Genomic DNA, 27,239 nt, shown 5'->3' on the forward strand with positions numbered 1-27,239 from the left:
ATTAACAAGAAATGCATTTGAGCTACTAGTATTTTTCATGTCGAAACGCAAGACACTAGAGCCACATCTGTCTAATTGCCTGCTAATTATTTTAACACTGCACAAGAGACTGGTTTTCCCCTGCATTTTCCAAATACATGGAAAGCAGGGTCTCAAATCTCCTCCCCTGCTCCCCCAGCCTAACTCTGGCCTGCAATAAAATACTAAATTTTCAGTCTCTTTCCAAAATTCACAAAAACCACCGTCACCTCTTCAATTCACAACATTGTCAGCTATTTGTCTTTTATTGCATACTCCAGGCACAATATTTTAATTAATCATTTTTTCACAGAACATTGGAGGGCACTCTTTGTTGTTGCTGTTGTTGTTTTGTTTTTGTTTTTTCTTTAAGAAGGAGTCTCGCTCTGTAGCCCAGGCTGGAGTGCAGTGGCGCGATCTTGGCTCACTGCAACCTCTGCTTCCCGGGTTCAGGCGATTCTCCTGCCTCAGCCTCCTGAGTAGCTGGGATTACAGACGCGTGCCACCACCCTGAGCTAATTTTTGTATTTTTAGTATTTTGTGTTTTAGTTTCATCGTGTTGGTCAGGCAGGTCTCCAACTCCTGACCTTGTGATCCCCCCGCCTTGATCTCCCAAAGTGCTGAGATTACATGCGTGAGCCACGGCGCTTGGCCTGTTGTTGTTTTTTTTCCTGCCCGGCTTTTTTTTTTTTTGGTTGAGTTGGAGTCTCGCTTTGTTGACAGGCTGGAGTGCAGTGGCATAATCTCGGCTCATTGCAACCTCTGCCTCCTGGGTTCAAGCGATTCTCCTGCCTCAGCCTCCTGAGTAGCTGGGACTACAGGTGTGTGCTACCACACCTGGCTAATTTTTGTATTTTTAGTAGAGATGGGGTTTCACATGTTGGCCAGGATTGTCTAGATCTCTTGACCTCGTGATCTGCCCGCTCGCCCTCCCAAAGTGCTGGGATTACAGGCATGAGCCACCACGCCTGGCTTGTTGTTGTTTTTAAGAGGATCTTGCTCTGTCATCCAGGCTGCTGGAATGCAGTGACATTGTCATAGCTTACTGCAGCCTCCAACTCCTGGGCTCAGGTGATTTTTCTGCCTCAGCCTCCTGAGTGGCTAGGATTAAATGTGTGTGCTGCCATGCCCGGCTAATTCTTTTTATTTTATTTTTTTGCAGAGATTGGGTTTCACTAGTTACCCATGCTTGTGGCACTCTTTAAAGATTTGTTTTCTGTTTGTAAAAGCAGAGAAGAACCCCCTGGCACTCTATTGTAAAGAAATATTTGTGGCACTCTGCTTTTATCTTTCCTAGGCACAGATGCCTTGTACAATATCTTTGAGTTGAGGTTCCACTTTGGAAACTTTACAGCTTGTTGTATCCTCAGCCACTTTTTTTTATTTATTTTTATTTATTTATTTATTTATTTTGAGACAGAGTCTCTCTCTGTCGCCCAGGTTGGAGTGCAGTGGTGCACTCTCAGCTCACTGCAAGCTCAGCCTCCCGTGTTCATGCCATTCTCCTGCCTCAGCCTCCCGAGTAGCTGGGACTACAGGTGCCCGCCACCATGCCCGGCTAATTTTTTGTATTTTTAGTAGAGACAGGGTTTCACCACGTTAGCCAGGATGGTCTTGATCTCCTGACCTCGCGATCCGCCCGCCTTGGCCTTCTGAAGTGCTGGGATTACAGGTGTAGCCACCGCGCCTGGCCCGTCAGCCACTCTTATCCTAGTCCTGAGTTTCAGAATTGTCTGGGAATGACCCAAGATGCCCACAGTGGCTATGTCTCTTGGAGTATCTAGTGAATTTTGGTTGCTGGGTTTTTTTTCTTACCAGAGGACAGCCTATGGCATGGGGATGGAACCTCTCAGTGGAGCTGCTGGATGTCCTGGGGCTGAGAGAAGTCTTCTGGTACACCCTTCATCTAAAAAGCTAATCTCTTAGACTTTCTCTCCCAACCCCCAATTTCATTGTCTGGAGACATGTCAGTGGAGTTGGGAAAAGACAGAAATAATTTCTGCCCTCTGTATTCTCAGACTTGTGAAGGGAGAAAAACTAGTCCAAAGGACAAGCAAAACCTACTCCAGTGAGCTGGTGCGAGAACATGCAAAGCAAAACATCCCTGGAGCACACAGTGAGGCACAGTGCAGTGTCTCCAGACAGGGTGGTCAGTGACCACTTCAGTGAGTAGAATGGGGGTGGGAGAATGTCCCAGGTTATAGGATAGCCTGATCTGACACTTGAGTCGGATGTGTCTGTGTTCCAGGTAGCACTGTTACTCCCTGAATTTGTCACCTTAAAAAGATTTGTTCACTTATTTCATCATCAGTTTTTTAAGTATATATTACACTTTATCAGTAGAGCTTGAAAGGTTAGAAAATATTTACAAAGGGCATGAAAGTGGTGAATTCTAGGAAGAAAATATGTAGTCATATATTTCATTTGTTAAAAAAACTCATTTATCTTTTTCTTCATCAGAGTGAGTGTAGTAGTTTCTCAGTTCTGTTCTATTTTAAGGGTGATTTCAAACAGAATCTCAGGGCTTAAGTTTGGGAATTCTACCAGGGGAAAAAATAGGAAACATCTCTTTTTCAGTATGCCTATAGGAAATTCAATTTCACAAGACAGTATGGTAGATTAATTGGTAAATTATATAGATTCATGAAACATCAGTTCCTCTTTTTTACAGGGTGGATGATTTGTGACATTAAATGTTCTGTATTCAATTATCTGGACATCCAAATTCAATGCTAAGTTTTAGGAGATGGGACATGGCTCCTCTTAGAAGGGCTCACATTTAGTAAGTGTTTCCTAAATGATCTGTTATAGAAATATTTAATTGACATTTTTGTATCTGAAAGGAATAGACACTTTTGCCTTTCCTTTTGAAATGTAAAATGTGTCTTACAATTTTATTCCCTTTTATAAACACTGTCTTTGAGTGATTTTGCTGAATTCTTCAAACACTGGGCATTTTCTCATTTAAAACTAAATGAATAGCCCTGACTGGAAAGTAGAAGTCTGAGCCCAGTGACTCCAAGTTAAGGCCAATCTTGAACCTGCAAAAGAAAGTCACTGAAGGCCCAATTAGTTCTTCCTGAGGAGCCTCCCTTGCAGGTGTCCCAGCCTGCTCACACAAGCATGGCAGAGTCCTTTACATTGAGAGAAGCTACAGAGCCCTGGAAAGTGGGAGATCCATGGGCAGATGCAAATGAGGTTGGGTTGGAAGACGGGTTCAGAAGCTCTTTCTGAGGATAAAATTTCGTCGTCCTGGGCTGTTTCTAGACTTTGTCAAATAAAGCTAATTTAGATTTACATAAAAAGTTACTTAATTTTAAAGGAGTATTGCAACAGGGGAAAAATACCAACTATATCTGCAATCATCTGAAATGTTAGGCAGAAAAGGGCTTTATTTGAAGGGGGAACACACAAGACTAGAAAGAATGTGGAAGAGGGAGGACAGGATGAAAGTTGCCAAAATTAGATCCTAGATCAGAGAATGTTTCACCCTGAGGTCAGCCTGTGTTTAGGAGGGGCATAAAGAGGGGTTATTTGCTGGCTCAGGCTGAGTATGCATCAAAGTTCTGGGGCCTGCTAGAAAGAGAGAAGCTAACCCATTTATGCCTAGTGTTCATTATTGGAGCACTAAGCTCGTGGGAGTTATTTATACTTCCTACTACTAGATGTTCCTACTGCTCAGGGTCATCACCATGGTCTGATTTTTCACACAAAAAAATTTGCCACCTCCAGCATAAATGGGTTAAGCAGTGGTTGGTGAACAAGGTTTTTTTTCTTGTTTGTTTTTTGTTTTTTTTACCACTGAAGAGAATTGTTCAGGTGATTGTTTATGAGACAAAAATGGGAATTTGCCATCTGTGTCTGGCTTTGTAATAGGTTAAAAAAAAAAAGGGGGGAGCATCGTAAGTCAAAATTAGAAGAGTGTTTCTTTTCATTCACCTATTCTTTGAGAACATGAAGGATGGGGAATTTCTTCAGTCACATCTATTTACCAGGATTGCCTACCCACCCAATCTTCTCCTGCCACTTTCCTTTACTGTATATAGCTCTTCCATTTGGCTGTTTTGAGATGTACTTTTTATAACAAACTGGTACATGTTTTGCTGAGTTCTGTGAGGAGTTCTGTCAAATTATTGAACTTGAGTATGGGGTTATGGGAGTCCCAGACTTACAGGCAATCACTCAATAAGTATAGATGGGTCCCTGGTGCATGTGACTGGCCTCTGTAGTGGGGGCAGTGATGTGGGACTGAGCCCTGGCCTTGTAAGGTCTGTGCAAACTGAATGGTGTTAGAATTGAATTGTTGAGCAACCAGTGGTGTTGGAGAATTGGTTGATGTTCAGGAAACTGCACACATCTGGTGTCAGAAATTTTGTCAAAAGTGCAGGAGCAGCAGCTGGAGGCAGATGCCCTTTCTTAGCGAAGAGAGGTTCTGTTCTGTATACAGGCTGTTACACTGCACTGTCCTGTGATTCCAGGAGTCCTCCCAAGATGAGAGAGGACTGAGGAGTTAGAGGGAAGGAGTTCTGAAAACAGACCCCCTTTCCCCACAGCTGCTTTCACATGATGCCCACCCACTCAAGAACATAGCCACTAACTATCAGTGTGGCCATGCCTCTTCTAGAACAAGGCTTCACTCTCAGGAATTTCACGTACAACTTTGCTCCTAGAGTCTCCGACCAAAAATCACACATGTGTCTTCAGGACTCTTGGCATATCCCCTGCCTCAGATACTGTTTCTGTAGCCACAACCTGCTTGCTTCATCAATCTGGGCTTCTGGACTAGCTGATTATAAGGTCATCTTCCAGCACAGAAATGAGTCAGGGCATAGCCCCTCATGGACCAGTATCTGAGCATAAACCAATTATTCCTTCAATCCTTCACTGTCCCCCACCTGTGGATCCTTGAGAGCATCTTTCTCTTTTTTTGCTTTCTTCCCCACAAACTCTCTTTCATGTGCCTAATCCAGTGCCCACTGGAATTCCAATGTCCAGGAGTTCAAGACCTGTCTGTTGTAGGAGCAAATACAAATTATAAGGAAGAAACTTAATTTTTCCACTTGAGAATGAGGGAAGAAATTTTGCTGTTCTCCCTTTTCTTTTTGTGTTTTGTTTGTTTGTTTGTTTGTTTTTAGACGGAGTCTTGCTCTCTCCCAGGCTGGAGTACAGTGGCACCATATGGGCTCACTGCAAGCTCCGCCTCCCAGGTTGATGCCATTCTCCTGCCTCAGCCTCCCGAGTAGCTGGGACTACAGGCGCCTGCCACCATGCCTGGCTAATTTTTTGTGTTTTTAGTAGAGGTGGGGTTTCACCGTGTTAGCCAGGATGGTCTCGATCTCCTGACCTCGTGATCCTCCCACCTTGGCCTCCTAAAGTGCTGGGATTACAGGCGTGAGCCACTGCACCCGGCCTCCTTTTTCTTAAAGTATTTAATTTAGAAAAGTCTTATTATTCTTTTGTTTATTTATTTTGAGACAAGGTATTGCTTTTTCACTTAGGCTGGAGTGCAATCATAGCTAACTGCAACCTGGAAGTCTTGGGCTCAAGGACTTCCTGCCTCACCCTCCAGAATAATTAGGACTACAGGCATATACTAACATGCCTGGCTAATTTGTAAAGTTTCTGTTGAGACAGGGTCTCAGTATGTTGTCCAGACTGATCTTGGACTCCTGGCCTCAAGGGTGCTTTCTACCTCAGCCTGCCAAGGTGCTAAGATTATAGGTGTGAACCCCCATGCCTGACCTGGAAAACTTGTATGTATTTTTTCTTCTGCTTCTTGAAATATATGCAAATTATTTTACCAGCTAAATAAATTTGAATCATTCTTTTTAACTCATGGTTGTCTTTATCTAAGACCTGGATTCTGTTGCATCGTTTTTTGATTTGGCAGAAATTTATTGTTTTTAAAATTTTTAGTCTTTTAAAGTTGATTTTAAGAGCTTGCAAAAGTTGAGCCCAAAGAGTAGAATTAAATTCAGCAGCCAGAATGGTAAAGGGTAAAAGATATTAAGTAGGTGGACTTTGACAAAAAACTGATCATCCAAGGTGATTATCTGACATTTGGAGTCTGAAGTACTTACAGTGCAGAAGCAAGAACAGTTTAATGTATGACCTGTACAGCAGAGTTTCTAGCTATACCTGATTTCTTTTTATTACTTAGGACAAGTTAGCATGGTTATGTGTAGTCTTTAGTAGATGACTTGCATTCATTTAAATTAAACAGTGTTTTCAACAATACTGTATAAATAAGGCCACAATATTATTTATTTCTCATGCTGCCTTGTCTAAGAGGCTGCAATATTTATTTTGAACAAACCCCTTAAAGTAGTGATTTTTAACATCAGTGCTATTTATTCTTTTGAAATATAAAGTGTTTTATATTTCAGTGAATTAAGGTCATATTAATCTCAAAACTTCTAGTATATGAAAAAATTTTTACCTAGATATTTATACCTACTATATAAAGAAAATTCACTACCAAATTGTTTCAGTAGATACTAATCAGTCTGACATGATTATTAATTGATTGTGTAGGTATAATTATAGGTCAGCATGATTTTATTGTCTAGTGTTTTATTTTACTAAATTAAGGATGTAGCGTTTGTAGTGCAAATAAACATGTGATATAGCCACCTAAGGATCACAATAGCTCTTCAGTTAGCTGTGTCACAAGCTCAGATAAATCCCACTATATTAATAAAATTGTATTCCAATTCTTCATCAAAAGGTGCTGGTGGAAGTTGTCAGGCGCCTTCCAATATGGACCCCTAATCTAATGGCCTGCAGATGAGAAAGCAGCAGAACTGGCAGAAAAACCTTTAGAAAATCTGCTTGAGACTATGCTCCTGTTCCTCATAATGTTCATAATGCTCATGTTTTTTATGCTAACAGTGACTATGTGCTTTGGGTGTTTAAGGAGAAACTCCTGGAAGGGTAGATTTTTCTGGTTGAATTTACCAATCCCATATTTAATCTAAGCTTTTCTTTAAGATGTTTTCAACTTCTTTTCTTCTCTCAATATAACCTTTCTCTGATGGAGAGCAGTTTTTCTCTCCAGTGCTTTGGGTATCTGTTTCAGAAACTTTGTTAGTATCTTACAGTGTCTGTAAGCAAGGTGGGGGTCATAATGACAGCTCGTGGAGCTATTTTATTCAGACTCATGCTGGGCATCTAGCAGTATTTTTTTTCCCTGTTGCCATTATACAGGGAATCTGAGGTTGGAACACTCTTTCCATTTCCATTATTGCTAAAGTGCAATTCTACCCAGGAGTCCTGCAGGCTCTCCTACAGCCTCCGGGCCCCTGCACTGTAACGGGGTGTGGGAGCACAACTACAGCAGTCAGCATTTGCATGGGCTGTAAGCTCTGGGTGGTAAGCTGTGGCTTGGTGGCAGATGGCCAGAGTTGGAAGTGGATACAGGCCAGCAGAAGATGGGTGCTCAGAGCATCACAAATAATTTCTTTGAAATGTAAATAGTCAAGAAGATAGATTCTTTCATTACTATTGCTGTAGGAGAGTAGAAGCCTACTTTGAGCGGGCACCTGGCTCTAAGTTGCAAAACTACCTCATGCCTTGCAGATAAGGGAATTTGTTTTTCATTGGAATATAGCAAATTAGCTAACACAAATGATTCCCCCTTCCCCCAATTATCAGGTGAATTTAGGATGAACTATATATGACAAATGGTGCAGTCAGGTCTGCTACTTGAGGACTAATTAAGGTAACTTACATTCTGTCTTTTTAATCTCTTAGCAGATTATCTGTAATGCATATCACATTCTGGTTGAGTTGTGTAATTTAAGCCAGTTTTTTGTTGTTGTTGTTGTTGTTGTTGTTGTACCATTGTAGAGAGTTTTTCTGGGATTGGAGATGATTTTACTTGTAGTTATATTCCCCAAACATTGTCCAGAATTACCAGACATAGTATAAACTTATGAAGTGCCTGCCAGGCTTCACTCACTTTCCATCTTGGGCTTCTAGTCACAACTCATACTTGTGCAGCAAAGTGCATGCTGCCCTAAAATCTGCACGCAGTGTAGTCTCTGCCTGTTGGGGATCTACAGTCTCTTCTAGAGAAGTTCAAGCAGACTTCTACCAAAACTACTCCACAGGGCAGCAATCAACCATTCAACGTGTTTCAATGCCCTGGCTTCTTCAGACCTGAAACTAACTCAAAGACTCTGATACCCAGAGACCCAAACACGGTCACACGTGTGTATTAATTACGTGACTTGAGACCTCAAACTCCTCTTTTTTCTCTTGCCCAAAGGCCCACAAATGTGTAGAGGGCACCTGCTGCTTTCTGACCCATCCAAGACCTAAATCTGCAGCTCCAAATTCTAAATCTAGGTCATAGGATTTGAGAAAAGAAAGTAATTTTATCAGAAGAATCCAAGCTGTTTTACTTATCAGGCCCAGAGAGATGTTATAATAAGACCATAAACATGACCTACTCCTCATTTTTAATGTATATTTTCCTTGAAAGTCCTTGCTATTGTTACAGGTAGCTGTAAATTAACCTAATAATGCTACACCAGACACTGTAACCCACACTCTGTATTATACGGTCACTCACCAATCACTAACTAATGTTATTTCTGTAAACCAATGAGAATTTCAGACAAACAACTTTGTATCAGTTCACTCTTTTGTCCTGCTCCCCCATCCCCTTTTTTTTGCCTTTGAAAATCCACTTGGAAGTACTGCTAATCAAAGTGTATATTCAGGTCAACTTAAAACTATACTCCCAGGTAGCAGTCCTCAAGCTTGGCCCCCATAATACTCTTAATTATATCAGTTTCATCTCAGCTTTTTTTCTAAAGGTCAACATTTTATGGAATGTGTTAGAGCAGTCTCTATCAGGAAATCTCTCCTCTGGTTTTACTCCGCTTGCGGTAACTTCCATGATTGCTGATCTAGGTTGATCCCACTTAGAATCTGCACAGGAGATCTGACTTCTGCCTGGGATTTACAAGACAGGACAAGACTATGGATTGAAGATGAACAGAAAACCCGTGGGAGACATGTTCTGCATTCTGAGACATCAACATAGACATCTTAAAGTCCTTCTTTTAGAGGGATTTTTTGAGTATTTCAGATCTTGTCCCATGACCTGCTACATTGGTTTAAATAGAACCTCATGGCAAAGTTTTTAAGTGTAAACCAGCACATGAGCAGTGGGAGGTTAGCAGCACATAATAGCGAAAGCCATGACTATAACTACAGTTACCTTTAAACTGTGATACTGGAGTAGATAAATTTTGTCTTTCCTCTTAACCAAGAGTTGGCTCATCAGAACAGGTGCTGTCACACCTGGATTCAGGTTCCACAGCTCCACCAGGGCAGTTTTATTTGCTATTCAGAATCAACCTGAGTGTGAATTTCCTGAATCACAATGAGGGCATCAATCCAGGGACACCAGAACTCTCTCACCAGCACCTGGGAGTCTCTCAGAAGTTTGGAAATGTTCTATGCAAACTGTGGTCAGGCTGATAAGAGGGTCTAATTTTGCTTCCCTCTCAGAGTAAGAGGAATGAGTTATCTAGTACTTGTTTCTCTCCTCAGTCTGTTTGGTTGGTACCCAGGTGGAAATTGTTTTAGTACCCTGGTACTTGGTGTAAAAGAAAAGAGAGGAGATCTGGAGACTCAAACTGATGTTTTTTCATGATTAGATTCAGATTTAAAGTTATTTATTTTTTGGCTGGGCATGGTAGCTCATGCCTGTAATCCCAGCAGTTTGGGAGGCCGAGGCAGGTGGTTCACTTGAGGTCAGGAGTTCAAGGCCAGCCTGGCCAACATTGTGAAACTCCATCTCCACTAAAAAAAAACTAGCTGGGTGTGGTGGCGCACGCCTATAATCACAGCTGTTCAGGAGGCTGAGGCAGAATCACTTCAACCTTGGAGGTGGAGGTTGCAGTGAGCTTAGATTGCACCACCACACTCCACCCTGGGTGACAGAATGAGACTCCATCTCAAAAAAAAATAAATAAAAGAAAAATATTTTAAATTATTTATTTGTTTGACTACCAGTATTACAACAGTGATATTTTGTTCTTCTGTGTGCAATGGCACATGATAAAAATTTGTCCTGTTACAGTTGATGTTAATTTCACTCACTTGGTTAAAGAGTTCTCTGACAGATTTTTCTACTATAGAGTTAATTATTTTTCTCTGCATTACTACGTACCTGTTGTAAATTTACTGGCTAATTTGTTTAAATCATCACATTTATTCTGTAAGCAAGCTCAGATCTCTTCTTTTTATTCTCTTTGCATATACCTTACTTTGGAAAATGAAGGCTCTCATCTTTGTTTACTGGTCAGAAAAACTGGGATGAACCCAGGCTCTGACACTTACTGGATGTTTGACAGAATATTCTCATTGGGCTAGAATTATTGGCCTCATTGGTGAGCTTCTTAGAAATTCAGAAACTCAGGCTTCACCCCAGATCTCCTGAGTCAAAATCTGAAGTTTCCAGTTATTTGTTGTACACATTAAAATGTGAGAAGTATCTTTTAACTCACCACAACTTTTCCATTTGAGAAATATACACAACTTAGTCCATACAGTGTAAATATAGTACTCAAAATTGTGCAATGCCTGTGTGGGTACCCATAATTTTGTATTTTGTCATCTAGAAAGGTATTGTATATATACTGGATTTATGGATCTTATGCATTTTTTCCTCAAAGTTAGTGAAAACCTTTGAAAATATTTCTGAGTTAAAAAATTATCTTATTGGATAATTCCAGTGAGTCAGTCAGAACTGGTTCTCTTTACTCTCATTTTACCTTAAACCAAATTAAGAATTATGCCCATGGCCACTTAATAAGTGTGTAGTGTTTTTTGGTTTTATTTTGTTTTTTTGGTTTTTTTTTTCAGAGACTCTTGACATTCAGGGGTTCAATCATAGAATTCTCTCTGGAGAAGTGGAAATTGCTTGACTATGCTCAGCAGAATTTGTGATGTTAGAAAACTATAAAAATGGTTTTCTATTCTATGTTATAATAGAACATTTCTATTCTGTAGTTTTCAAACATCTACAGGCTTCTACCTGGCCTGTCTTGGTGAGGATAACTTCAGTACACAATTTCTAGTATACCCTATGAGTTTCTTTTTTTTTTTTTCTTTTGTTTTTTGAGACGAAATCTTGCTCTATGGCCAGGCTGAAGCACAGTGGCATGATCTTGGCTCACTGCAACCTACACCTCCCAGATTCAAGTGATCCTCCTGCCTCAGCTTCCCGAGTAGCTGGGACTATAGGCAAGTGCCACCACACCCAGCTAATTTTTTTGTAGTTTTAGCAGAGACAAGGTTTCACCATGTTGGCCAGGATGGTCTCGATCTCTTGACCTTGTGATCTGCCTACCTCAGCCTCCCAAAGTGCTGGGATTACAGGCATGAGCCACCATGCCTGGCCTTTTTTTTTGCTTTCGTATATGTTTTGAGGAGTCTCTGCTTTGCATGAATAAATTTCAGATCACTGTTTTCAAGAAAAACTTAGGGATTTGTTGGTATAGAAAATAAAATCTCGAAGATACTTCATCTTGACATAAACCTTTTTCTTTCTTCAGCTGATCTGTCCTTTATTTTAGATTAGTGGTAACTCCAGAAATTTAGAGGCATAAAATATTGTTTCCCACGTCTTATAATCACATTACCACCTCCCATTACCACCACTTGTTTTTTTCCTTAGGCGACTGGATCTCTCCATGTTGCCCAGGCTGCTCTCAAACTCCTGGGCTTACATGATTTGCTGCCTTGGCCTCTCAAAGTGCTGGGATTAGAGGTGTGAGCCACCATGCCCAGCCAACCACCACCAAGTTTTGATTCAGCAGCACTGGGTAGTGGAGCTAAGGACCCACAATTAGAAAAGTTTTTAAATATCATAAAGTTTCTGTGAGGAAACAGTATTTCATATTAAATTTTTAGACTCTTTTATAATGTTCTGTTTTTTCCACTGAACACAGTACTAAGTTAGTAATTGGAAAATCCCAGCAGAAGTCATACTACTTTTTCTGATGAAAGAGTTCTTGGCTGTTCTCTAAGCCAAACCTGATCGCCTGTATGGAGAAAAAAAAGCCCCGGAGTGTGAGGAGACTGGAGACAGTAGCCAAACATCCAAGTAGGTGGGAGTGAATAAAGCAGATGACATAGATGAGATGTCCAAAGGTCAAGGAGAAAGTCAGATCTTAAAATGTGGCTTGTGAAGCTACGCTGCAGTGGAAATAGTTTCTAAGAAGCCCTGTTTTTTTTCTCTTGCTCTCATATAGAGACAGACATCTTCTGTCCCATGCTCTTCAATTCTATAAGGACTGGACTTCCTCTTCCACAATCCTTCTTCTAGCTTACAAAGAAAATCAAAGTCCTTTTCGTGGCTTACAAGGGACTGGAGGACGTGGCTGCTTGCTCTTTTATTGCTTTTCAGGACATGGGGCTATCTGTGATTTTTAAGGAGCTCTGTGTTAAACATTTTCTAATTTCCATTTTGAATCTTGTCTAAAATGTGTAAGAGTAGTGGAGATACTGGGATTTGGTTTAGAAATCCCAGAAACACCACACCCAGATGTTGTATGTTTTCTGCTTTATAATTTCATATCCTATGAAGGCTTCAAATGTGATTCTACAGAAATTTATACTCAATAATTTTATCAGAACACTAAGCATCTGCCCCATATAATAAAATCTAATGTTATCTTACTGCAAAATTTTAAGTTTTTTAGTATGTACTGAGGCATATCTTGTAAATGCTCTGTGCTCTAATTCCTTAACTGTAATATGGTTTAATGTATCTGCTTTCTACATTTAAAAAATGTACTGTGCCATTGAGGAACTTAGAACATTGCTGAGCGTGTGTTAAATTCCCATATTTTTCCTGATTTTTAAGTAGTTATTATTTTATAATTTTTCTTGTTTAGTTTGAAGCTTACTAGGATTATATCACTGTATGTGTTTTTATATGCATACACATGTGTATACATAACATATGTCATTGATATGTATGTGTATGTTTTATGTATGTGCATATACACACATATGTGTATATATGTGTGTGCATAACATTAATTTTTTGATCAATAAAAATTGCATGATTATATATTGTGTATATTGTAATAATTTGATAGTTATATATATTGTGAAATGTTTAATACAATTAAGTTGATGAAAATTATGTCACTTAACATGGTTATGTTTTTTTTGGAGTGACAGCACTTGAGGTCTCCTACTGTTGTAGCAAATTTTAAGCATACAAAACGCTGTCATTAACTACATTTTAAAGCTATACATTAGATCCCCAAAACTTATTTATCTTATAACTGAAAGTTTGTACTCTTTGAGCATCTTATCATTTTTTCTACCTCCAGAGCTGCTCATTACCATTGTAACTCTCTGCTTTTTGAGTTCAACCTTTTTAGATTCTCCATTTAAGTGAGAACATACAGTGTTTGTCTTTCTGTGCCTGGCTTATTTTGCTTAGCATAATGTCTTCAGGTCATGTTGAAATAGTAGAATTTCATTCTTTTTTATGGGAGAATAATATTTGGTTGTCCATTTATACCACATTTTCTTTATCCATTCAGCATCTGCAGATGAGTCTTTTTTTTTTTTAATCCTTGACAGTTGTCAATAATGCTGCATTGAATACAGGGGTGCAGATATTTCTTTGTGATACTGATTTTATTTTGTTTATATACAGAAGTGGAATTGCTGGATTGTAAGATAGTTCTAGTTTTTAAAAATAATCTCCATGCTAGTTTTCATAATGATTCTTCCAGTTTCCAACGCATTAAGAATGTGCAGAAATATTTTGTCACATCCTTGTTAACACTTGTTGTATTTCTTCTTTTTATTAGCCATTCTGACTGCTGTAAAATGCTATTGCATTATGATTTTGATTTGCAATTTTCTGACAGATGGTAATGTTTAGCATCTTTCTACACACCTGTTGGCCATTTTAATATGTTTGTTTAAAAAATATTCAGTCTTTAGCCTGGCGTGGTGGCCTATAATCCCAGCTGAGGAGGCTGAGGCAGGAGAATTGCTTGAACCCAAGAAGCAGAGGTTGCAGTGAGCCAAGACTGCGCCATGGCACTCCAGCCTGGGTGACAGAGCGAGACTTCATTTCAAAAAAAAAAGAAAAAACTTTTGGGTATTATTATTGGTACTCAAATAATAATTTGGGTATTATTATTACGGTTTCGCTTATGATTTGTGTGAGTTTCTGCTATATTTTGAATACTAACCTCTCATCATACATGGTTTGCAAATATCTTATCCTATCTTTAAGGTTCTTATTTTTTGCTGTGCAGAATATGTTTAGTTTGATACAGTACAACTTTATGTTTGGTTTTGTTGCCATACTTTTGATATCATATTTGAAAAATCATTGCCAAGTCAGTATCATGGAGGCTTTTCATATGCTTTTTAAATGATTTTTTTAAGGATTTATGTATTAAATTTAAGTCTTTATTTTGAGTTAATTTTTGTGTACGGTACAAGAAATATGATTTAATTTTATTATTGTGCATGTGAGTATCCAGTTTTCCCAGCACCAAGTATTGAAGATGCTATACTTTCTGCATTGTGTATTCGTAGTGCCCTTGTCAAAGATTTAACTTTAGATGCATAAATTTACTTCTGGGCTCTGTATTCTGTTCCATTGATTTTTGTGTTGGTTCCTATAAACATACCATTCTATTATTTATACTGTAGCTTTGAAATGTAGTTTTAAATAATGAAGTATAATGTCCCCAGATTTGGTTTTATTCCTCATGATTGCTTTGGCCATTTAATGTTTCTTATAGGTTTTATATACATTGTAGACTTTATTTTCTGTTACTCTAAAAAGTGGCACAAGAATTTTGATAGGAATTTGAATTAATCTACAGATTGCTTCGGATAATATGGCACTTAGATGATATTTATTCTTTCAATCCATAAACAATCATATATTTACATTTATTTGTATCTTCTTTAATTTCTTTCATCAATATCTTATTTTTTTGTTTAAAGATCTTTCACATTGGTTAAATTTGTTGCTAAGAAATTTATTATTTTGTTGCTATTGTAAATGAGATTTTTTTTTTTTTACTGGTTTGTTGCTACTCTATATAAACAAAACTGATATTTGTATGTTAATTATATTTTCTGCTTCTTTACTGAGTGCATTTATTAGTTTAAGCTATTTCTTGGTGTACTATTTATGGTTTTACATATATAAGATTATGCCATCTGCAGTGACTTTTTTTCATCTTTTCAATTTGGATCTTCTGTGTTTTCTTGCTTCATTATTCTATGTAGGACTTCCAGTTCTATGTTCAAACAGAACCATTAGAATGGGCATAATATAGACTTGCATTGGTGTTTGTGCATTTGAAGGAGCAAACACCTCTTTTCATTTTTATAAACTGTTTTCAGTAGGTAAAGATCTTCGTCTTTTGGGTCTCAAGACAGATGAGATCTTTTCTGGGCTTGCAGTAAAAAGGGTTGTAGCTGGGTTACAAGGTTGCTGCCAGGTCTGGAGTGGGTTTTACCTTTAGTGGGCTTGTTACCAGGAGCACATGTGGTTGTGAGTCCTGTCATGTTTTTGGGCAGACTGGATTGTCTTCAGGACTTTCTGTGGAGCAGGCACTAGGGCAGGTTTCTGCTATATGGTGGGCCTAATACCAGATACATGGATGAATGTAGCTCCCACTGCGTACCTAGCAGGGTTTCCCCAGGTTATCTACAAGCAGTGACTTTTGAACTGTTTTGTGTAGGTCACAAGTATGATGTCCCCAGCTTTTTTGTTATTCCTTATGATTGGTTTGGCCATTCATTATTTCTTGTAGTTCTATATACATTGTAGGCTTGCATTTTCTATTACTATGAAAAGTGCACAGGAATTGTGATAGGGATTTGAGTTAACTTACAGACTGCTTTGGATAATATGACACTTTATTAATCAAAGGGCCTGTCTTCTCAAAGTGACTCTTTTTTATTTTGGGTTTTAGCACAGTTTCCTAATGCCCTGTATCCCAAAGCTTAGTATATTGCCCAGGCTGTTCTTGAACTCCTGGCCTGAAGCAGTCCTCCTGCCTCAGGCTCCTGAATGGAGGAGATTAGTGTCATGAGCCATTGTGCCTGGCTTTCTCATAAAGTTACTTTAGTTGATGGATGGCTGACTAGTTTTTTGTTTGTTTGTTTTTGTTTTTGCTGCAGGGGAATATAAAAGTAGGGAACTCCAGCATTCCCCTTGAAAACTGGCACAAGACAGGGATGCCCTCTCTCACCACTCCTGTTCAACATAGTGTTGGAAGTTCTGGCCAGGGCAATCAGGCAAGAAAAATAAATAAAGGGTACTCAGTTAGGAAAAGAGGAAGTCAAATTGTCCCTGTTTGCAGATGACATGATTGTATATTTAGAAAACCCCATTGTCTCAGCCCAAAATCTCCTTAAGCTGATAAGCAACTTCAGCAAAGTCTCAGGATACAAAATCAATGTGCAAAAGTCACTAGCATTCTTATACACCAATAACAGACAAACAGAGAACCAAATCATGAGTGAACTGCCATTCACAATTGCTTCAAAGAGAATAAAATACCTAAGAATCCAACTTACAAGGGATGTGAAGGACTTCTTCAAGGAGAACTACAAACCACTGCTCAGTGAAATAAAAGAGGATACAAACAAATGGAAGAACTTTCCATGCTCATGGATAGGAAGAATCAATATCGTGAAAATGGCCATACTGCCCAACATAATTTATAGATTCAATGCCATCCCCATCAAACTACCAATGACTTTCTTCACAGAATTGGAAAAAAACTACTTTAAAGTTCACATGGAACCAAAAAAGAGCCTGCATTGCCAAAACAATCCTAAGCCAAAAGAACAAAGCTGGAGGCATCATGCTAGCTGACTTCAAACTATACTACAAGGCTGCAGTAACCAAAACAGCATGGTACTGGTACCAAAATAGAGATATAGACCAATGGAACAGAACAGAGCACTCAGAAATAATACCACACATCTACAACCATCTGATCTTTGACAAACCTGACAAAAACAAGAAATGGGGAAAGGATTCCCTATTTAATAAATGGTGCTGGGGAAGTTGGCTAGCCATAAGTAGAAAGCTGAAACTGGATGCCTTCCTTACACCTTATACAAAAATTAATTCAAGATGGATTAGAAACTTAAGTGTTAGACCTAAAACTGTAAAAACCCTAGAAGAAAATCTAGGCAGTACTATTCAGGACATAGGCATGGGCAAGGACTTCATGACTAAAAGACGAAAATCAATGGCAACAAAAGCCAAAATTGACAAATGGGATCTAATTAAATGAAAGAACTTCTGCACAGCAAAAGAAACTACCATCAGAGTGAACAGGCAGCCTACAGAATGGGAGAAAATTTTTGCAATCTACTCATCTGACAAAGGGCTAATATCCAGAACCTACAAAGAACTCAGACAAATTTACAAGAAAAACAAAACCCATCAAAAAGTGGGCAAAGGATATGAACAGACACTTCTGAAAAGAAGACATTTATGCAGCCAACAGACACATGAAAAAATGCTCATCATCACTAGCCATCAGAGAAATGCAAATCAAAACCATGATGAGATACCATCTCACACCAGTTAGAATGGCAGTCATTAAAAAGTCAGGTAACAGGTACTGGAGAGGATGTGGAGAAATAGGAACACTTTTACACTGTTGGTGGAACTGTAAACTAGTTCAACCATTGTGGAAGACAGTGTGGTAATTCCTCAAGGATCTAGAACTAGAAATCCCATTTGACCCAGCCATCCCATTACTGGGTATATACCCAAAGGATTATAAATCATGCTGCTATAAAGACACATGCACACTTACGTTTATTGTGGCACTATTCACAATAGCAAAGACTTGGAACCCAACCCAAATATCCATCAATGGCAGACTGGATTAAGAAAATGTGGCACATATGCACCATGGAATACTATATAGCCATAAAAAGGATGAGTTTGTATCCTTTGTAGGGATGGATGCAGCTGGAAACCATCATTCTCAGCAAACTATCGCAAGAACAGAAAACCAAACACCGCATGTTCTCACTCATAGGTGGGAATTGAACAATGAGAACACTTGGACACGGGAAGGGGAACGTCACACACTGGTGCCTGTCATGAGGTGGGGGTAGGGGGGAGGGATAGCATTAGGAGATATACCTAATGTAAATGACGAGTTAATGGGTGCATCACACCAACATGGCACACGTATACATATGTAACAAACCTGCACATTGTGCACATGTACCCTAGAACTTAAAGTATAATAAAAAATAAAAATTTTAAAAAATAAAATAAAATAAAGTAGGGAACTCCTATTCCATCATCTTGATAATGTCACTGTATCCATGCATTTCTGCCTTATTTTGTTCTCTTGTATGTTTGTGTGTTATTTTAGGTTCAAACATTAAGAACAACGTGGTAGAATTTATACATTGTGTATAAAATAGATAGCTAGTAGGTATACTATATATTATAATATTCACCTGTAAGATTAAGTTTAGTGCAGACAAAAGGGCTCATTAAGATTTTCATCCACTTTTTTCAACATATGTCCAAACTATAATATAGTTTATGCCCAAATTTTTATTTTATCAGTTACTCTTAACCATATTTCACAAAATTTGTATTTTTTAAATTTAGAAATGTGAGACTCATTTCCTTTTAAAGACTATTACAGGTTATTTGTTTTGTAAAATAATAGCATCAATATATTAGTAATATAAATAGTTATTTGTAGTGTAAATACTTACTAAAATTCTCTCATTAGAGAATTTTATTAATTGTTGTAGTGCATTTTCTGTAAAATTGTACTGCCATACACCACAGGGCAATGATTCAGAATGCCTGGTTTTCATAGATGCACACTCACAGATAAACATTGTAGTTATTTAGAAAAATTCTTTTCTAGTGTTATATCGATGTTCCAAACAAGATTTTATGGGTAAATGTTTCTCTCATTCTAGTTTTGCAATTCCATGTTAACTGTATGTTTATTTTAGGGTAGGTTCCTTGACATCGGTTTATTGTATTGTTGGTTTTACCTAAGTATTATTTTGGATGACAATGTGCAGCTTTTTATGTACAGTTTATGTCAATTTGCAGTTTAATTACAATATGAATTAGCCATAGATGTATTCACAATTCAAGTTCAACAGAGTTAATGAAAACTAAGCAAACTAATGTTACATGATAAAGCCCCAATCAGCTATCATACTTAAGCAAATACACCGAATAATAGTTTGTAGCTTTATTGCTGCTTTTGTTCAAACTATGTTTTATATCCTCTGTGACCAAGGAAATTTCTGATATTGTCCTATCAGACTAAAGAAACAAAAAGCCGGGTGCGGTGGCTCACGCCTGTAATCCCAGCACTTTGGGAGGCCTAGGCAGGTGGATCACGAGGTCAGGAGATTGAGACCATCCTGGCTAACACAGTGAGACCCCGTCCCTACTAAAAATACAAAAAATTAGATGGGCATGGTGGCAGGTACCTGTAGTCCCAGCTACTCAGCAGGCTGAGGCAGGAGAATGGCATGAACCCGGGAGGTGGAGCTTGCAGTGAGCCAAGATCGCGCCACTGCACTCCAGACTGGGCAGCAGAGCGAGACTCCGTCTTAAAAAAAAAAAAAAAGGAGAAACAAACAAAAAAACAGTGATTATACTTTCAAGTAGGAGTTTATCCCAGATATTCCATATGTAGACAACTCTGCTCATGTTTGTTTGTTTTAATAAAGCTGTGGTCCAAAACCTTATGTTTTTATAGAAATTAAAGCTTTTCAGTTCCATACCAAAGCAGCCCAATGATCTAAATCCAAGAGTGATGGCTTAGAGTGAGGACCATTTCTTGCTGACATGGAGATGGTTGAGTTGGTCTACAATAAATCTATGGGAGAGGCAGGTTGTGATGACTTGGAAGTGTTGGCTGCCTTTATGGTCTCAAAGTTCGTTGCCAACTTCACCTCAGCAGTGCTGTACTATTCTGTTGTCAGATTGGAAATGCTTGTCCAGTAGTGGTTCTCTGCATGGTCCAAAACTGCAGATGCTTCCCTGATCCACTGCCTGCCAGAAATGCAGTTGTAGCAAAGGAGGTCGGTAAGGGGACAGAGGCTAGCTGGCCACTGCCTCGCTGGGGTAGAGCAGTGGGCACCCAATCCTAGCTCACATGCCAAGTGCCATCCTCATCCCAGTACCCAGGGGTGTCTCCCATAATGTGCACTGCCTGGCCTTATGTAAATGGAGAGCTCAGCTAAGGCCTATAGTTGTAAAGGGGCCTTTCCAGAGCCCCAAGTGTGCTGGACAACTCACTAGCCATGGGAAGAGCCTGTGTCCTTGTGGCCACAGAGAGGCAATGATTGAAGCATGCCTACATTGCAGGGCCTTCTGGAGTCTTCATGTGAGAGTTCAGCTCTGGCAACAGAGGACATCTCTGGTGTCTGGAGATTCTCAGTGTCTGGCAGGTGGGAAATTGATTGATGGCATCTGCTGGCTTCTGGAGCACTGCCTGGCGGTCCTTATCTATGGGCCCCAGCCAAGGCACTTCAGAAAGCTTGATCGCTGGCTAGCATTCTGGACTGTGAGACAGCCTGGCTGCAGCTAGTGCTGGATGGAGAGAGTAGAGTGTGGTGAGGTGGGAACAGTGTGCATTCTGCCACGTGGCATGGGGTTTCTTGTGACTCTGCACTACCCAGGTGTGGCAACCAGAAGGCAATCAGAGAGTGGAAACAGTCCAACTCACAGACATAGTTATTTATTGTCAGTAGAGAGAATTTCATCGAAGGAGACACAGAGTGGGGGTGGTGCATTAATGTAATTCTCAGGACTGAAAATGCCACCTTTTAATAATATTTTTCTTAGGACCCCACAAGTGTGTCACTGTCTGTTTTTAATTCCATGTACAAACAGTACTCTCCTCAAATAATGAAAGTAGCACTATTATTATGTTGGGAAGAGAGCAGCAACACTTATGAATAAAAGCCCATTGACAGATTGAGCTCATAATGCATACACTAATTTATACATGATATGATTTCAGGTCATGCATAATGTGTGCTTGTCAATAAAAGTATGAATTTAAAAAATTAAACAGTTTATCTTAAAATGCAGCTGTTTTAGCATTGCTCTTTACATTATACCTAACATATATAAGGGTTTTTGACTCACACAGATGGTCCACAGTTTTAGTAAATATCTCTTTTTTTCCCAGTAAACCATATTCTTAATACAAATGTTAGCACTCGGTACTGCTTTTTATTTTTATTTTTTATTTTTAACTTTTAAGTTCAGGGGTACATGTGCAGGTTTGTTACATAGGTAAGCTTGTGTCACGGGAGCTTGTTGTACAGATTCATCATCCAGGTATTAAGCCTAGTATTCATTAGTTACTTTTTCTGATTCTCTCCCTCCTCCTACCTCTACCCTCAAATAAGTCCCAGTGTCTTTTGTTCCTTTCTATGTGTCCATGTGTTCTCGTCATTTAGCTCCCACTTACAAGTGAGAATATGCAGTATTTGTTTTTCTGTTCCTGTGTTATTTTGCTAAGGATAATGGCCTTCACCTCAATCAGTTTCCTGCAAAGGGCATGATCTCATTCTTTTTTATGGCTGCCTAGGATTTCATGGTGTATATGTACCACACGTTCTTTATTCAGGCTATTATTGATGGGCATTTAGGTTGATTCCATGTCTTTGCAATTGTGAATAGTGCTGCAGTGAACATACACATGCATTTGTCTTTATAATAGAATGATTTATATTCCTTTGGGTATATACCCAGTAATGAGATAGCTGGGTCAAATGGTATTTCTGTTTTTAGTTCTTTGAGGAATCACCACACTGTCTTCCACAATAGCTGAACTAATTTACACTCCCACTAACAGTGTATAAGGGTCTTTTTCTCTGCAACCTTGCCAGCATTTGTTACTTTTTGACTTTTTGATACTAGCCATTCTGACTGGTGTGAGATGGTATCTCATTGTGGTTTTCATTTGCATTTCTCTAATGAACACCATTAGAGAATGTTGAGCATTTTGAAATATGATTTTTGGTTGAATGGATGTTTTCTTTTGAAAAGTGTCTGTTCATTTCCTTTGCCTACTTTTTAATGGAGTTGTGTTTTGGGTTTTTTTTCTCGTAAATTTGTTAAGTTCCTTATAGATGCTGGATATTAGATCTTTTCCAGGTGCATAGTTTGCAACAGTTTTCTCCCATTCTGTAGGTTGTCTGTTCCTCTATTGATATTTTTCTTTTCTGTGTAGTAGAAGCTCTTTAGTTTAATTAAATCACATTTGCCAATTTTGCTTTTGTTGAAATTACTTTTGGCATCTTTGTCTTGAACTCTTGGCCCATTTCCATGTCCTGAATGATACTGCCTAGGTTGTCTTCTTCTGGGGTTTTTATAGTTTCGGGTTTTACATTTAAGTGTTCTATCCATCTTAAGTTAGTTTTTTGTGTACGATGTAAGGAAGGGGTCCAATTTCAATCTTCTGCAAATGGCTAGCCAATTATTTCAGTAACATTTATTAAATAGGGAATCTTTTCCCCATTGCTTGTGGGGTTTTTGTTGTTGTTATCATTGTTGTTTATGATGTAGTGTCACTCTGTTGCCCAGACTGGAGTGCAGTGGCACCCATTGCTTATTTTTATCAGGTTTGTTAAAGATCAAGTAGTTGTATAGTTGTAGGTGTGCAGCCTTATTTCTAAGTTTTCTGTTCCATTGTTATATGTGTCTGTTCCAATACTATGCTGTTTTGGTTATTGTAGCCCTGTAGTATAGCTTGAAGTTGGGTAGCATGATGCCTCCAGCTTTATTCTTTTTGCATGGGATTGCCTTGGCTATTCAGGCTATTTTTTGGGTCTGTATGAATTTTGAAATAGTTTTCTGTAGTTCTGTGAAGCATCTCATTGGTAGTTTAATAGAAATAGCATTGAATCTATAAATTGTTTTTGGGCAGTATGGCCATTTTTACAATATTGATTTTTTTCTATCTTAAGCATGGAATGTTTTTCCATTTGTTTGTGTTGTCAAATTTTTTGAGCAGCATTTTATAGTTCTCCTTGTAGAGATCTTTCACCTTCCTAGTTAGCTGTATTTCTAGGAATGTTATTCTTTTTTGTGGCAGTTGTGAGTGGGATTGTGTTCTTTATTTGGCTCTCGGCTTGGCTGTTGTTGGTATATGGCAGTGTTAGTTATATTCACACGTTTATTTTGTATCCTGAGACTTTACTGAAGTTGTTTGTCAGCATAAGGAGATTTTGGGGTGATACTATGGGATTTGTTAAGTGTAAGATCATGTCATCTACAAACGGGTATAGTTTGACTTCCTGTCTTCCTATTTGCATGCCCATTGTTTTTTTCTCTTGCCTGATTGCCCTGGCCAGGACTTCCATTACTATGTTGAATAGGAGGGGTGAGAGAAGTCATCCTTGTCTTGTGTCAGTTTTCAAGGGGAATCCTTCAAGCTTTTGGCCATTCAGTATGATATTGGCTGTGGGTTTGTTGTATTTGGCTCTTATTATTTTGAGGTATGTTCTTTCAATATCTAGTTTATTGAGAGTTTTAATCATGAAGGATTGTTGAATTTTATTGAAGGCCTTTTCTGCATCTGTTGAGATAATCATGTTGTTTTTGTCTATAGTTTTGTTTATGTGATAGATCACATTTATTGATTTCCATATGTTGAACTAAATTTGCCTCCTGGGGATAAAGCCTACTTGATCATGGTGGGTAAGCTTTTTGATGTGCTGCTGGATTCAGTTTGCCAGTATTTTGTTGAGGTTGAGGTTTTTGCATTGATGTTCATCAAAAATATCAGCCTGAAGTTTTCTTCTTTTGTCTGCTTCTACCAGGTTTTGGTATCAGGATGATGCTGGCTTTAGAGAATGTGTTAGGGAGCAGTCCCTTCTCAAGTTTTTGGAAGAGTTTCAGCAGGAATTGAACCAGCTGTTCTTTGTACATCTGGTAGAATTCAGCTGTTAATTTGTCTTGTCCTGTGCTGCTTTTTGGTTGGGAAGATATTACTTAATTTCAGAGCTCACTATTTGTCTGTTCAGGGTTTGAATTTATTCCTAGTTCAGTCTGGGGAGGGTATATGTGTCCAGGAATTTATCCATTTCCCCTAGATTTTCTAGTTTATGTGTATAGAGGCATACATAATATTTTCTAATGGTTGGTTGTATTTCTGTGGCATCAGTGGTAATATCCCCGTTGTCAGTTCCTATTGTATTTATTTGAATCTTCTCTCTTTTTTACTTTATTAGGCTAGCTCATGGTCTGTTTTATTAATTAAAAAGAAAACGCCTCCAGGATTTGCTGATCTTTTGAATTGTTTTTCATGTCTCAGATTTCTTCAGTTCAGCTCTGATTTTGGTTATTTCTTGCCTTCTGCTGGCTTTGGGATTTGCACTTGGTTCTCTAGTCATTTTAGTTGTGATGTTAGGTTGTTAATTTGAGATCTTTCTAACTTTTTGATGTTGGCATTTAGTGTTATAATTTTCCATCTTAGCACTGCCTTAGCTGTATCTTAGAAATTCTGGTATGTTGTATCTGTATTCTTGTTAGTTTCAAAGAACTTCCTGATTTCCACCTTAATTTTATTATTTGTCCAAAAGTCATTCAGAAGCAGATTATTAAATTTCCATGTAATTATGTGGTTTTGAGTGAATTTCTTAGTCTTGATTTTTAGTTTCATTGTGCCGTGGTCTGAAAGATTGTTACGATTTCGGTTGTTTTGCATTTCCTAAGGTGTATCTTTCTTCTGATTATGTGATTGATTTTACAGTATGTGCCATGTGGCTAGGAGAAGAATATGTATTTTGTTGGTTTTGAGTGTACAGTTCTGTGGATATCTATCTATCAGGTCCATGTGATCCAGTACTGAGTTCAAGTCCTGGATATCTTTGTTCATTTTCTGTCCCAATGATCTAATATTGTCAGTGGGGTATTAAAGCCCCCTACTATTACGTGTGGGAGTCTAAATTTCTTTAAAGGTCTCTAAGAACTTGCTTTATGAATCTGCGTGCTTCTGTGCTGAGTGCATGTATATTTAGGATAGTTATATATTCTTATTGAATTGAATCTCTTACTGTTATGTAATGCCCTTATTTTTCTTTTTTGATCTTTGTTGGTTTAAAATCTGTTTTGTCAGAAACTAGGATTGCAATCTTGCTTTTTTTTCTGTTTTTTATTTGCTTGGTAGATTTTCCTCCATCCCTTTATTTTTAGCGTACATGTGTCATTGTACATGAAATGGGTCTCTTGAAGACAGAATACCAGTAGGTCTTGGTTCTTTATCCATCTTGCCATTCTGTGTCTTTTTATTGGGGCATTTAGTCCATTTCCATTTAAGGTTAGTATTAAAATGTATGGTTTTGATCATGCCATCATGATGGTAGCTGTTTATTTTGCAGACTTGTTTATGTGGTTGCTTTATAGTGTCATTGGTCTGTGTACTTCAGTGTGTTTTTGTAGTGGCTGGTAACAGTCTTTTCTCTGCATATTAAGCACTTTTTTCAGGAGTTTTTGTAAGGCAGATCTGGTGGTAATAAATTACCTCAGCATTTGCTTGTCTTAAAGGGATCTTCTTGTTTCTTTTTTGCTTATGAATCTTAGTTTGGCCAAATATGACATTCTGGGTTCGAATTTCTTTTCTTTAAGAATGTCAAATATTGGTACCCAATCTCTTCCAGCTTTTAAGGTTTCTGTTGAGAGGTCCACTTTTAGTCTGATGGGCTTCCCTTTGTAGGTTACCTGACCTTTCTATCCAGCTGTCTTTAACCTTTTTACTTTTATTTCAACCTCACAGAATCTGATGATTACGTGTCTTGAAGATGATTTTGTTTTGATGTGTTTTACTGATGCTTTCTGCATTTTTTGAATTTGAATGTTGGCCTCTCTAGCTAGGTTGGGAAACTTCTCATGGATGACAACCTGAAATATGTTTTCCAACTTGCTTCCATTCTCCCCATTTCCTTCAAGGACACCAATGAGAATCAGATTCATTCTCTTTACATAACATTATATTTCTTGGATGTTTTATTTGTTCCTTTTAACTCTTTTTTTTTCCACTATTCTTGTCTGATTGTCTTATTTTAGAAAGTCAGTCTTTAAGCACTGAGATTCTTTTCTCCATGTGGTGTATTCTGCTGTTAATACTTTTCATTCCATTACAAAATTCTTGGAATGGGTTTTTTAGTTCTATCACATCAGTTATGTTCTTTTATATACTGGCTATTTTGTCTGTCAGCTCCTGCATTGTTTTGTCATGATTTTTAGCTTTCTGGCATTAGGTTTCAATGTATGCCCATAGCTCAGATGATCTTCATTTGCATCCATATTCTAAATCCTATTTCCGTCATTTCAGCAATCTCAGCTTGGTTCAGAACCCTTCCTGGAGAGGTGACACAGTCGTTTGGAGGAAAGAAAGCACTCGAGCTTTTTGGGCATTCAGCATTCTTGCACTGATTCTTTCTCATCTTTGTTGGTTTATTTACCTTCAATCTTTGAGGTAACTGACCTTTGGATGTGCATTTTTCTTTTATTGTATTTGATTGCCTTGAGACTTTGATTGTGGTAAAATGTGTTTTCAGCCAACTGTTTTTGTTTCTGGAAGATTTTGGGGGCCAGCGCTCAGTTCCCAAATCTTGGACTTTGTGCTCTCTGGGAGACTTGTTTTGAACCTCGTTTGTTTTCTGGCTCCTGGAGGTTTGGAATCCACTGCACTGTGTATATGGTGGTGGGTGAGGTGCAGCAGCTGCAGCAGAGTGCTAGTGGGTGCTGGAGTGCTTGCCCTGCTACAGGCATTCACTGGAGTGGTGAAGGCAATACAGCAGGGGGTTATGAGTGGCGGGAACCCCTGTTGCAGAGTGTGTGTGCCATTGTGCTGGAGGTGGTGTTGGCTTAGGGCCAGAATGCTAGTGGTGCAGGTCTGGGTGCCTAATCTGTGCCTTACAAGCAGGAGTGATTGCTCAGGGAAGGACCCACTGTTCTCTGTGCAGTGTTAGTGCAAGGGTGGGGTGCTAGTATGGGTAGGGCTTGCTGGCTCTGTGCCTGCCAAGGCTGAATCTGCAGTGGTGGTTGGTGGGGGGTGCGGGAGAGTGAATTGTGCTCCTGTGCTGGTGGACAGTGAAAGTAAAACCTGCCCATATAGACATGCACCAGCAAAGCAATGTGGGAAGTTACCATGGCCCTG

General features: G+C 38.8%; 1 protein-coding gene across 9 annotated transcripts in view; it reads left to right on the top strand.

Annotated features, from left to right (window-relative positions):
* Positions 1 to 27,239, top strand: part of ZNF678 (zinc finger protein 678) — a 102,375-nt gene that overhangs the window by 828 nt on the left and 74,308 nt on the right. The window lies entirely within an intron of this gene.

The sequence above is a fragment of the Macaca fascicularis genome, chromosome 1 (assembly GCF_037993035.2).
Source record: "Macaca fascicularis isolate 582-1 chromosome 1, T2T-MFA8v1.1".
NCBI lineage: Eukaryota > Metazoa > Chordata > Mammalia > Primates > Cercopithecidae > Macaca > Macaca fascicularis.